This window comes from Castor canadensis, chromosome 14 (assembly GCF_047511655.1).
Source record: "Castor canadensis chromosome 14, mCasCan1.hap1v2, whole genome shotgun sequence".
Classification (NCBI taxonomy): Eukaryota; Metazoa; Chordata; class Mammalia; order Rodentia; family Castoridae; genus Castor; species Castor canadensis.
The window spans coordinates 64199269-64211497 of record NC_133399.1 but is presented as its reverse complement, the minus strand read 5'-3'; the positions used below and the strand labels follow the sequence as shown (position 1 = coordinate 64211497).

Here is a 12229-nt window from a genome sequence, read left to right as displayed (position 1 = left end):
TATCTATCTGTTCCCCCAAGCTAGATTATAAGCACAGTGAGGACAAATACTGACTTATGCACATTTGTGCCAGGGCTTTGGCAAACTGTGAATAACTAACAAATTAACAAATCTTTTAGTCAAGTTTAAAAAAACCCTCTTTCTCAGTATTGTCCCACATATTCATATAAAATAGGTGTAAGAATTTGATTTAAAAAATAATATCTCTCTTCAATAAAGCTTTCTAGTGAAAATGTTTCCTTATCTCTTTATGGCTTCCTCATTATCTGGTTTGAATCAGTGGCATTTTAACTTATTTATTTAAAAATACTAAAATAGTGCACTTGATGTGCCAAATACTCTTCTATGTACTTTACAAATATTATCTTACTTAACTTTCAAGACGACCGTCTGAAATGGGCACTGTTGTTATCCTTATTTTATACATGAGGAAATTGATCTACCAGAACATAGTACAGTCAAGGTTGCAGAGCTAGTCAGTAGCGGAGTCAGAATTTTAGCCTACATTTTTAACCATTGTGCTCTAGGAGTTTAGGCAATAACTTTCTCAGAGAATAAGCTGCTTTCCTGTTTATCAGTATGATATGTGTATAGACTGGGTGTTAATTCATTTGAAAGCAAACAACCATCTGCATTTTAGTGAAAATAAATAAAGGTACATTTCATATTGTCAGTGAATCAGAACTTTAATGGAATGGTAGACAAGAGGAATCTAAAGCCTAAGAATGGATCTAATCTGAGTCCTGTGAGACTTCTCCTTTGAATTACCATTTTTCCTATTCATATGCTATCGTGCCCAACATCCTTTATTTAAGGGCAAAATTACTGGAAGTTATCTACCTAAAACAGTGTATATATATCACAGACCCCCCCCCCCCCCCCCCCCGCCCAATGACCTCTCAGTCTGGTTTTCCACAGGAACCATTTTCCCTAGGACCAACTCTCATTGGACACATGTTTATATGATGCCTTTTAATCTGTGAATAATTTGGACTGAAGAATATCCCTAAATAATGAATGAAGTGTTCTGCCTCTCTTCCTAATTAGCACTGAGTATTATTTACAAATTCTGTTCATTCAGTCACAGTCACCCTCAGTCCAGTCTTTCTGGGCCTGTCCTTTGGCCCTGGCAAGAGGTGCACCTTTATTTACCATTCTTTGAGCTCAGCCTGCCAATTACACTGTCTCAAATTCTGTTCCTCTCTTTCTCTCCTTTTTTGATATATCAACTACCATATGAACATAATGTAATGTAATGCACCATAAACTGTTGAATATTAAATATTAGGGGAGCATGGTGATAAAGTAAATAAAGGGGAGACTAGTTTGATTAAAGCATCATGTATACAGGCCTGAAGTACCAAGGTGAAACTCCCTTGGACTATCACTTTTTAGAAAATGAAGGACAGGAGTATAAAACAGGTCTTTTGTGGGGGTGAGTATCAGTGGAAAGAGGGTGAGCATAACAAAAGGGTGAATGAGTGTGAACATGGTGGATGTATTTTATATTCATATATGAAAGTAGAAGAATGAAATTTGTTGAAATTGTTCTAAGAAGAGGGAGGAAAAGGGAAAACTATGAGGGGGGTAAATCTAACTAAGATATATGAGAAGCACATATGCAATATCCCATTGTATCCCCTGTCCAACTATTATATGCTAATAAATAAATGAAAAAACTTCTCTTTATGAATATGGCTCTTAACTGCGAGAGTTTTTAATGACTAAATGAAAATTGCAATTTGGTTTAGAAAATACTTTCATCCATACCCACTGACTATATTTAGGCAACCAACATAAAGTGTGGAACTGAGTACTATTTGCAGAATTAGAATAGTGGAAAAACCAAAAGCTGTTAATTCATTACCAGTAATGTTCCTTGTTTCTTCTAAAATTGACATAAGGCCTAAGTTGGAAGTTGGAAACAAAATCCATAGATTTTGGTATAATGTTAATATTAATAGTAATGTATTGTTATCATCTTTCTGTTTATTAAAAATGCATACTTCACAATGGATTGTTTAATTCTAGATGAGAGAAGAAAGAACTGGTGGACAGTCATCTACAGAGTCAATGTTTGAAGTTTTCTTGTAATAGAAATTATGTGTCAATGAATGTGACAATGTTCCATGTTAGTAGAAAGGGAGGAATGATTAAAAGTAAACTATTCAATATTTATGTATATGAGAAAATATCCCTTCTATTCATTAACTGCCCGAAAGAGCAGCATTGTTGAGATGCCAGACTGGTTTTCACTGGATATTCATATAAACTTTTTGAAGAGATGAGTGATAGAGCTAACCCTTATCTGTAAGTTGAATTTATATTTGTACATCCCATGTATAAAACCATTTTTCCCACAAATGGGTTTGGTTTTTTTTTTTTTACATTGGGGGGGGTTGTAAAAGAAAGAATGTTTTGTCATGATTTTTTTGCTTCAGTGACTTTTGAACAAATTAAAAGTCCTAAACTTTGGTGCCAGAAAAAAAGCAGCATCGTGTGAGGTAGAAAAGTGGAGCCACTGTTACAGAATAGCAGGCCCTGTTTGGAATGGAAGTCTAACCCAGAGGACATCTATATTTTTATCTAGGAACCTTTGGCACAAACCATACTTTTTTGTAGTTCGTACAAGGGGAAAAGAACAAACCTAACATGCCTATCCAATGACTTAGCATTATAGGTATTTGAAAGTTTTGTTCATGATTCATACCTTCCTATGTTACTGGTGAAAGCACCTATTTTTTATGTCTTCCTCTCTTGTATTTCTGCCTTCAAATCCATTCTGTGACCACCAGATTAATATTCTTCTTTGGCACCTTGAAATATTAAATAAAAACAGTCAATTCTGGTAATAATCAATTAATCTTTTAATTGAATTAATTTTAAATAAGAGCTTACAAACAAAAGGAATATGGTGATATTGGAGCTTAGCTAATGGAATATTATCCAGTTAGCAAGTATTTGTGTGCTGGGCAAAGGGGCTGATATTTAAATAATGTATAGGAGCTATCTAATCAAATTGGTAGGTATGCTGTGTGAAGATGGAGAAGATGTATAAATATGTCCCATGATGCATGGAAACAGAGGTTTTGAGAAAATAAAGCTATGGTCATAGTTCAAGAAGACTATGGGAGAAAGGAGCTCAGGGAGATGATGGAGTAAGTGGTGGCTCATGCGCTACCTTATAGGCTAGGCTCTAATTAGAGTTATGTTTGTGTCTTTAGAGCTATGGAAACTCATTGAAGACCCTTAACAAATGAGAATCACAGTCTAATTCTAGCTAAGTGTAGGCTGAAGAATGGTAAGCTATGAAGAGACTATTCAAAAATTACTTCTGCAGAGAAATTTTGACAATTTAAATTAGTTGATGGAGAGACATGGCTGGGGAACCCAACGTGTAATAGGAATTAGCAAAGCAAAGATGGGGAGACAACTCATGACTATGTAACAAGAAGTGCTAAAAGAGCATGTTTCAATGCCCTTAAAGAACTAAGAGTCACTTGGAATACATGGAGCAATGTTTGTTGGTTGTGATGGCAAAGGAGAGACAAGTTGTGACCAGATTATGGAGTTCTTTTGTGTGATAGTGATGGAAAAGAGGAATATCTGCAGAATGGTAAGCATCGCATCACAAGCAGATGTGGAGTCTGGAGAGGTCTGTCTAGTGATGTGAGGGGTGGCTTTTATGGAGTAAGTGAGGCACTAGACAGTAGACATAATGGGAATCAAAACTAAGTTGACGGACATAGGAACAGAGAGGACCCAATAGATATGAAGGAAATAAAATTGCCAGTGTTTGGTCATTGGTTACATATCAGGAGTGATAGGTGCTTGTCCAAGATGAATCCCTGGTTCTGGTTGAGATAAGCAGTCAGATGAAAACATCCTTTCACTCAAATGGGCATTACTGTAGGAGAAGGAAGGGTTTTGGAAGAAAGTACATGAGTTTAGATTTGTTTAAACTTCTTTTCTCAATAACCCCCATATATTTTTTTCTCTGTTTCTTCACCTGAAATGGATGCTCTGTTGTTTTCCTTAGTTTCTTTGTTGACTTGAGTATAAACAAAAGGACCTATTCAACTCTTGCTCCATGTCTCTTATGAGATTAATTGAGAAATTGCTGTTTTCATCTAAGACTTTTAATTATCTTTCATTAAGCTCCCAGAGTCTATTGGGCATAGATGCCTAGTAAGTAATTATTAATAACCAACATGATTATGTGGTGAATGGCAATGTAAAAATTTATTTCTGCCAAATAATCAGTGCCAGTTTCAACCTGGCAGGAGTGTTTGAAGAATGGAGAAGGGAGTCTTTTGCTTCCATTAGCAGCACTGTTCTTTTCTCTTCCTCGTACAGTGACTCACTCAAGGTTGGCACATAGTACCTTCAATCAATTAATGTGAATTATATGGTACAACTGTAAGCCTAAAATGGACATTAGAAGGAATTAGTCTTCTGGATAAAGTCTGCAGAATATTTTTCTTTCAATGATATCATCATATATATTACAACCCTTGAGTCTTTTCAAAACATTGAATCAATAATTCAAATAACCCCCAGAGATCTTCATATCCCCTTTCTCACTTGTCAGTCTTTTAGTCATCTTTGGAAAATTTTCAAAAAGTGTTTTAATTTCAGACTGCTGCTATAAAGCACTCAATTAAATAGCATGGTAAGAGGATTGTCCATGGAATTAAGTTCCTGGTCTGAAACTCAGATCTGTTAGCTTCTAGAATCTTTATTATAGAATCATTATTTCAGCGACACTGAATCTTACTGTCTTCATCTACAGTTCAGGTTCTATTGATATTTAACTTAAAATTAAAAATTCAGAATATAGTCTACCACAGTGGATCACTAAATAATCTGCTGAGTAAGCACTTAATGAACATCTTCTACATGCTAGGTTCTACAAGAGGAATAATTCTTTCCCTCTTGAACTGATAATTTAGTTAGACAAGAGAGCAGGCCATGCTCCAGCATTATCAAACATGCTAGGTAATGATTGCACATGGTTCTAAGGGAGTACAGGAGAAATCCTAATCCAGTCAGGCAGAGTCAGTATAGACCATGAAACTGGTGGTCCCAAGTTGAATCTTGATCTAAGTCGAATCTTGGAGACTGAAGTGAAATAGGCCATGCAAAAAGAAGCAATGGGAGTGTTTGTAGACCAAAGGGAAAGAAGAGAAGGACAAGATAGGACAACTGTTGTTATAGTTAGTGGGGAGTGTAAAAGGCAAGACAAGTAGGCAGAGGGTATTTTCTCAAGGGTGGTGTATTCAAATTAAAGAGTTTGTCAGATACCTTTAAATCCATGTCTGAAATCCTTCAAATATAAAGACTGAAGAGTCACAGAGCAAAGTCTCTTTTTATCTCACAACAATAAAATTTGAGTCCTGGAAGGAAAAGTTTTTACTTTCAAGAAATGTGATAAAATATAAACTAGGAAATTCTGAAAAATACAAGTTCTTAAACTATGAGCAAAGTGAAAATCATAAAATGATTGCTATGTTAATAACTTTTAAAAAGTGAAAACGGAGTCCATTTTCTCAGAGTCTGCTATCATAGAAAATAGCTCAAATTATGCCTGATTTTCCACCTTAATGATTGTGGTTTCCTTTCTCAAGATCTACTTTATAAATCCCTATTGAAATTCTGCAATGCTGCTAGTCCTTAAAAGTAGACAAATGGTGACCCTAAGACATTCGGAACTTATTCTGCAGGCTGAGGTATAATGTAGTGAAAGTTCACTGAACAATATGTAACTTCAGTCAGCAGATGAGGGACTGAGAGGCTAAAGGTCCCATTTCCTTGAATGGAAATGGTGTCCACCCAAGAGGATGCTCACGTTGGCTCTTCTGGATGAGAACTGTATGATGCCTGAGTCTGCACTGACCACATTTGCTATGAATCCCTGAGTTTTGCCTTTCCAACTCTTCCAGCCAAGAACAGGAGAAAAAAGAGGCAAATCATGATTGATAAGTTTGTTCTCAGCAGTTCTGTTCACTGGTCTTTCAACATTAGGCACACTGCCTCTGTGTACCTTTGGTTACAAAGCATGAAGGGGATTGCTGACATCTTGCATTGTAAGCACATAATATTTTTATTTAAAGAATTTTAATGTTTTGCAGCTCTTATTGGCTGTTCACCAGTGAATTAACTGTTAAAAAGCATTTATACTAGGTGGTCATTTTTTGAAAAGAAAGGAATGATTTTTTTAGCTTGTCTAAGACAGTACAGTCTTTGGGGGTTGAGCCTATTCCAGACTCTTCAAGAGTAAGAATAAGATGAAGTAACTCATTTTTCTTTACTGAAAGATGATCTTAACTGCTGTACAGAGAAGAACTAAATAATTATTAATATTCATGTGTCAGAATGTATTTAAAGGGGGAATAGTGAGGTTTGTAATCACTATTTAGACAGGAAAAATTTAATGGATGACTTAGAGAGAAAGTCACAAGAAAAGGAAGAGAAAGAGAAGGAGAGGTTAGCAGGTTGGGGAGGTTGTTTTTAACAGGTTGGGGAGGTTGTTTTTAGACCAAACAGTTAAGGAGCTGAATTTTATTTTTATTCATCTTGTACATTGCCCTAAAGCAACAAAATTACAAAATTTTAGGCTAGATTTTTTCTATCCAAAATGAGCAAGCATTTATAGAAAGAGGCAATAATTGTCTCAATTGAGAACACCTGGTAACATCTGAAGATTAATGCAAAGAACACATTTCATGGTCACTAAAAGAAAATGTATGGTGTTATTATTTATTACTGAAAGGACTAGATATAAATAAAATTACTTTATCCACATCTTCTTTTAGTTTCAAGTGGCTTTGACTTTTTTAACATTAGCTATTCAGAACAGAATTTATAAAGACATTGGGGAATGTTTTCTACCTGAAGAGAAAACAAAAATATAATGGAATTTAATTTTAAAGTATTTATATAATATCTAAAGTATTATATAATATCTAATTGGTTCTATGTACACTTCTACCTCTTGAAAAAATCCAGTTTATTGGTTGTCTTGGAAGACTTTTGTTTTCCGCACTGATTGTATTTCCAAATATATTAAAATGACTGCAATATTCACATTGCCCATTGTTGGGGGCTATACTGGTAATCCATTTCTTTAAAGAGTTATTGATGATGTATCCTTGTTCTGCAGTATGGCACTTGGCAAAACATTGCTTCTTAATTTGAAATCTTCAATGTAACCTTCAGGGGAAATGGTTCTATAATACCATTGCATCAACTCTTAGCAAATTGTATTATCAGATATCCACTTACAACTTACCCTCTAAAGCAATATCAGTCAAATCACTTGGTGTCTTCATTTTGCTTCCATGAAATTTTCTAAAGCAATTGCTGCCCTTGCTTGTCTCATAGGACTGCAATATTGAATGGCTTCTGTGGAGTCCATTTAACCCTTATGAGTAATTACATGTAACTTAGAAGGAATTCAGTGGATTTCTCAGATAAGTTGGGGGAGGGTTGTGACTGCCTAGAGTACATCAGGATGAGAACAGTGGCTTGCAAAATGGGCAAACAGGGTAAGAAGTAGAAGAAGCACCTGCCCATATTAAGCAGCAATGCATACAGTGCTCTCTGGTAGGTACTTTTGATGCATTGCTTTGTGTAGAGTTTGAAATGATTCTGAAAGCTGAGTGCTATTAAAGGCCAGCGATTTCAAGTAACTTGCTTAAGATACTTTATAGATCAGTAAATGATAAAATTAGAATTTGATACAAGTCTGACTAGCTCCTGTAGTTAGCACCTTCCCACAATGTTATTAGAGATAGTGGAACATGAAATATTTCTTAGTTATACAGATAGAAATATCTTCTTCACTTATTTTTCTTCTCAAATAAAGTCTAAACCACAATAAGAAAAATAGATGATTTTGGTGTGAAATGGCTAGCAATTGCTATCATTTTGCAATTCAGAATGGCTAACATAAGCCACAGGTACAGATCAAAACTTGATGACGTTCACTATGGGAGACAGATATGTCTCTACTTCCTATGCACCTTCATCATGTTGACTCTAAATCTGAGGAAATCATAATATTTGTTTCACTTTGAGATACAGTTTACTAAATTAGGAGAAATTTATATAAGCTCATTGACTTTTAAATTCAAAAAGGCAAAAGTCATAAATGGAACAATTTGACTAGAATACTATACTATGACTCCTTATTGTATTTTAATGCAATAGACTTTGAAGTAAATCTGGCAACTGAAATATATTACCTTAAATTATGATATGTTATAATTTGCTTTAAGACAAGTATTAGATTATTCTAACATCAGAATTTTAAATAATATCTTGTATTCTATGTTCTTCTTAGGTAAGTAATAGTCAACCAAAAATCATAAAATTGTAGACCTGCACTCCTAAGTCTTCATTCTCATTATAGGAATAAGAAACTGGGACATCAGGAGATAAGGTACTTAATTCTAGGGTGCTCTGCAGTTTATAGAAAAAAGAACTCTAATAATCTGAGCTGAGACAAAAATCCAGACCTTTAATTTACAGTTCAGTACTTATTCTCTACGCCATACTGCCTTGGAGTTTATTAACTTTAATAATAATTCTACTGCCATTTAAATATCACTCCCACCCTTTTTAGCCAGATGTTTCTGTCTTAGCTTTCCTTACTGAAAAACAGGAATATAAATTTCTGTTAGCAGAGGATATTAACTGGCCTATCTAGTTTAGTGCTTTGCATAGACAAGGGGACTACTGACAATTGAGTGAATGATTATAATTGGTAATTGGTTGGCCCTTGCTTATCAGAATTTGACCATAACTGAAGAAGGATGAGCTCCTTGAAGTGCCTTCTAATCCCATAGCCTTCTTCTGGTGGAAATACTGAACCTACAATCCTACTGAACATTCCACTCATGTGACCTCCCCTAACCATGGAGCATAAGCCATAAACCAAGGTCACTGACTCAATTGCAGCCACTTTGTAAATTTGCCAAATATATGAAAACATCTTTGTAAAATGGAATGATGAACAATAGCTGGGATAATTATATTCTCTCTTACTCTGGTCCTATAAAGATGCAGAGAGAAAGGAGTCAATCTGAAACCACACATAGCAAGTCAGAATGATGAGAAAGCAGAAGATAGGAAATAGAGTAGAGAGGTGGCATTAAGGAGGTATGGCAGCTGCAGGGAGACTAGAGACACATGGAGATTTTGCATATCATGTAAAAGTAGAAATAATACATTTGTGCTTATTATGTGTTATGTGTATTTTGAGGATAAGTGAGTCTGGAAACTTGAGGTTTTTCAGATCTTCTTTTTCCAGTTCTATTTCCCAAGTATCCATACTTTTCTTGTGAGGTTTCTGAATTTTCTAATCTTTGCTGACATATTATCCTTACAATAATCTATCGTTCCCTTTTTAAAGAAGATTTTCTATTTCTTATCTACATAATACAACTATGCATGTAGAAGAAAGTCTTGATATATTTTTAATAGGAACATCACATTCCTAATACTTGCTGTTTTCTGAGCATCGGTTGTATGTATCATTGTCCTGAGTAGCAAACCATTTATTTTAGTTCAGACCAATTTGCATCATCTTTCATACAGAGTAAAGCAGCAGTGATAGAAATAATCTCCAGAGTACTTTCCAAGCACCTTTCCAAAACTGTTATACCTCAAGCACTTCCTTTAACCTTTATGTATCTGCCTTGCATATGGTCCTCTTGGGCCACTCTTGACAAAATATTTGGAAGGAGATCTGGAACTTGACTATTTTTAAATGAATAAAGAAGAATTTGCACTAGAAGGAACAGTAATCTAACATAAGTATGCCATTGGAATCCTCTATCCTGCCTGAGTCTTTATGGGCCTTTTGTGACCTCTTTTTTCTCTGATATATTACCTTTGGCAATTGTAGTGCTCCAGAACATGCCAGTGAAGTTGACTGACTGGAACCATTTTGGAAGAATGGCTGTGGCTGGAATTCCTCTTACCCGTTGATATATGCCTTAGCCATTCTGGACGGGGTACTTATGAGATTTCTCTATATCTCAAAGGTATTATATCTAATAAGTGACTTCTCATGAATTATATCCACAGAGTTATGTGTGAATGCATTGCAAATATAGTCAGATTAATGTTGTTCCAGACTTTGACTTGTTATCCAAATCAGTGTTGTCTAATAAGAGAATATCCTGATATGTGCACCCCTGTGCCTCCAAGGAGTTTATGATACCAAATAGATATTTCTACTCCCAATTTCATTGTGGTTTTCTGAAATTAAACCTTAAAAGTATTGTTTTATGGATGGGAAAATGAAGAGCTGGTTAATTTGTTTTTGCTGATATGTAAATGATTGGTAGTGAAATTAGTAGAACACTGCATCTTCAGTACCCTAATGTAGGTCAACCTTTTTCATTAAACTATGTTACATTAGATTTATAGGTAAGATGCTTATCCTAGATTGCATTTATCAATTAGTCATTATATACCCAAGTCATAAGCTGTGCATTTGAAGTTTTTTTAAGTTATTACATAGAAAAGTATTTTCTAAGTGTGGGAGGTGGGAATGCTCATATAGAATAGGCTAACACATATTTTGTTAAAGGAAAAATACTACTGACTGTTCCCTTTCTTCTGTAGAGGCATGCTAAGGAGAGGAGAAAGCAAAAGACTCAAAGTTTACGACACACTGCAATTCACTCAAAGCCTTCTAAATGTTCAAAGAAGGGCAAGAGAGAAATGATTTGCTTCAAAAGGAAAATGGGAGGAATTTAATTTGTGATTTGACTGTACAAGATTCCTAAAAGAAAAGGAGGTACCAAACAATTGGAGAGTGTGGTGGTGATCAAGAAACAGGTTGTACTATCTACATGTCATTTAAGAACAGAAATGTCTAATGATCAATTTAAAGATACTTGCAGGCCACTTAACTCTGACCACGTATATCAGATCCTAGGCAAGGGAGAAAATGAAGGGTAAGTGACAAACAACTTTTGATGTTAAAACTAGGAGCCAAGTCCAGGTGAGGAAGGCTGTGGGCTGTGGGAGGAAAAAGAGTTAGAATTGAAAAGATGGAATTTTCCACAATAAATTCAAAGATTTCTGACACATGACTCCTACCAAATTAGCTAAAAAGATTTGGGTTTTTTTGTGAAAAACATTCTAATTATACATCACTTGTTAGGGTCCGAGAATCCTATTCCTTCGAGAAACAGAGAGTCACGCGTGAATGCAATCAACAAAGCAGAGTTTATTGGGCTGGCAAGCCAGGGTCAAGCTCCCACACAGACACACAGGTCCGACTGGGCAGACAAGACCCCGAGCCTCTTTGGGGAAGATCTTATGTAGGCCCCTACTGGCCGTTACAGCAAAGCCGGCGCAGTACATAGCCAATGAGTTTGTAACACCACATACACCTTTAGCCTATCCTTTTAAAAGCACATTACTTTTTAGCCTATAGATTCAAAGGTCAGCACTGGCGCGCGCGGTTACATTTAGCAAGCAGGCAGGACACTTCCTGCATGTACATCTGGTCCTCTTTCACAACCCGCCCACATTTCATGTGCCCTCATCCTGTTTATCTGGTCCTGCACCTGCATCCGGGGTGGAGGGGCATCTTGTATTGGCTTTACTGATCTCTGCTAGGGGGATCTGCTGGGGCAAGCTATTCATCTTTTCACACTCACCTTAGTTCTATATTTGAGACCAATGTTGTCACAAAATCACTTACACTTTTACTGATTTTAGTGGTAAACAAGAGACATTGAGGAAGACAGTACATTTGTCATAACTTTTGACAGCTATAAGCATCAGCTTCATTATCAAATAGAATTAAAACCTAATGTACATTTCTTTTCTCCAAAATAAATGAGTACTGAAGCATTTAAAAGTCTTCAAAAACCCAGATGTACCTAAGTAAGCTGTCTTCCAGATAATAGTAGTAATAAGTTATGATTACTTACTACTCTTAAATATAGTCAATGAGCCAAACAATTGGTCAGATAATGGATATTTATTGATGCTTATTCTCCTAACTGATGTGGAATGTAGAAGGATTATAAGAATTAGTATCCTCCCTAATGGAGTTTATAATCTAATATGAGGGACAGAAGCAACACATAATACCTTAGGTTGAACCAGTCAGTTACAAATTGTGTGATATTGACGCAAATCCAGGGTGATTGCTCAGTGAAGGTTTTAAGAAATTATGATGACAAAAGTCTATAAATGCAGA

General features: G+C 35.6%; 1 long non-coding RNA gene across 1 annotated transcript in view; it reads right to left on the bottom strand.

Moving 5' to 3' along the window:
• Positions 1 to 2509: 2509 nt before the first annotated feature.
• LOC141416875 (uncharacterized) overlaps positions 2510 to 12229 on the bottom strand; it is an 83255-nt gene continuing 73535 nt past the window's right edge. The window contains exon 3 of the long non-coding RNA XR_012441449.1: positions 2510 to 2816. This is a non-coding gene — a long non-coding RNA (uncharacterized lncRNA). The remainder of the gene's footprint in view (positions 2817 to 12229) is intronic.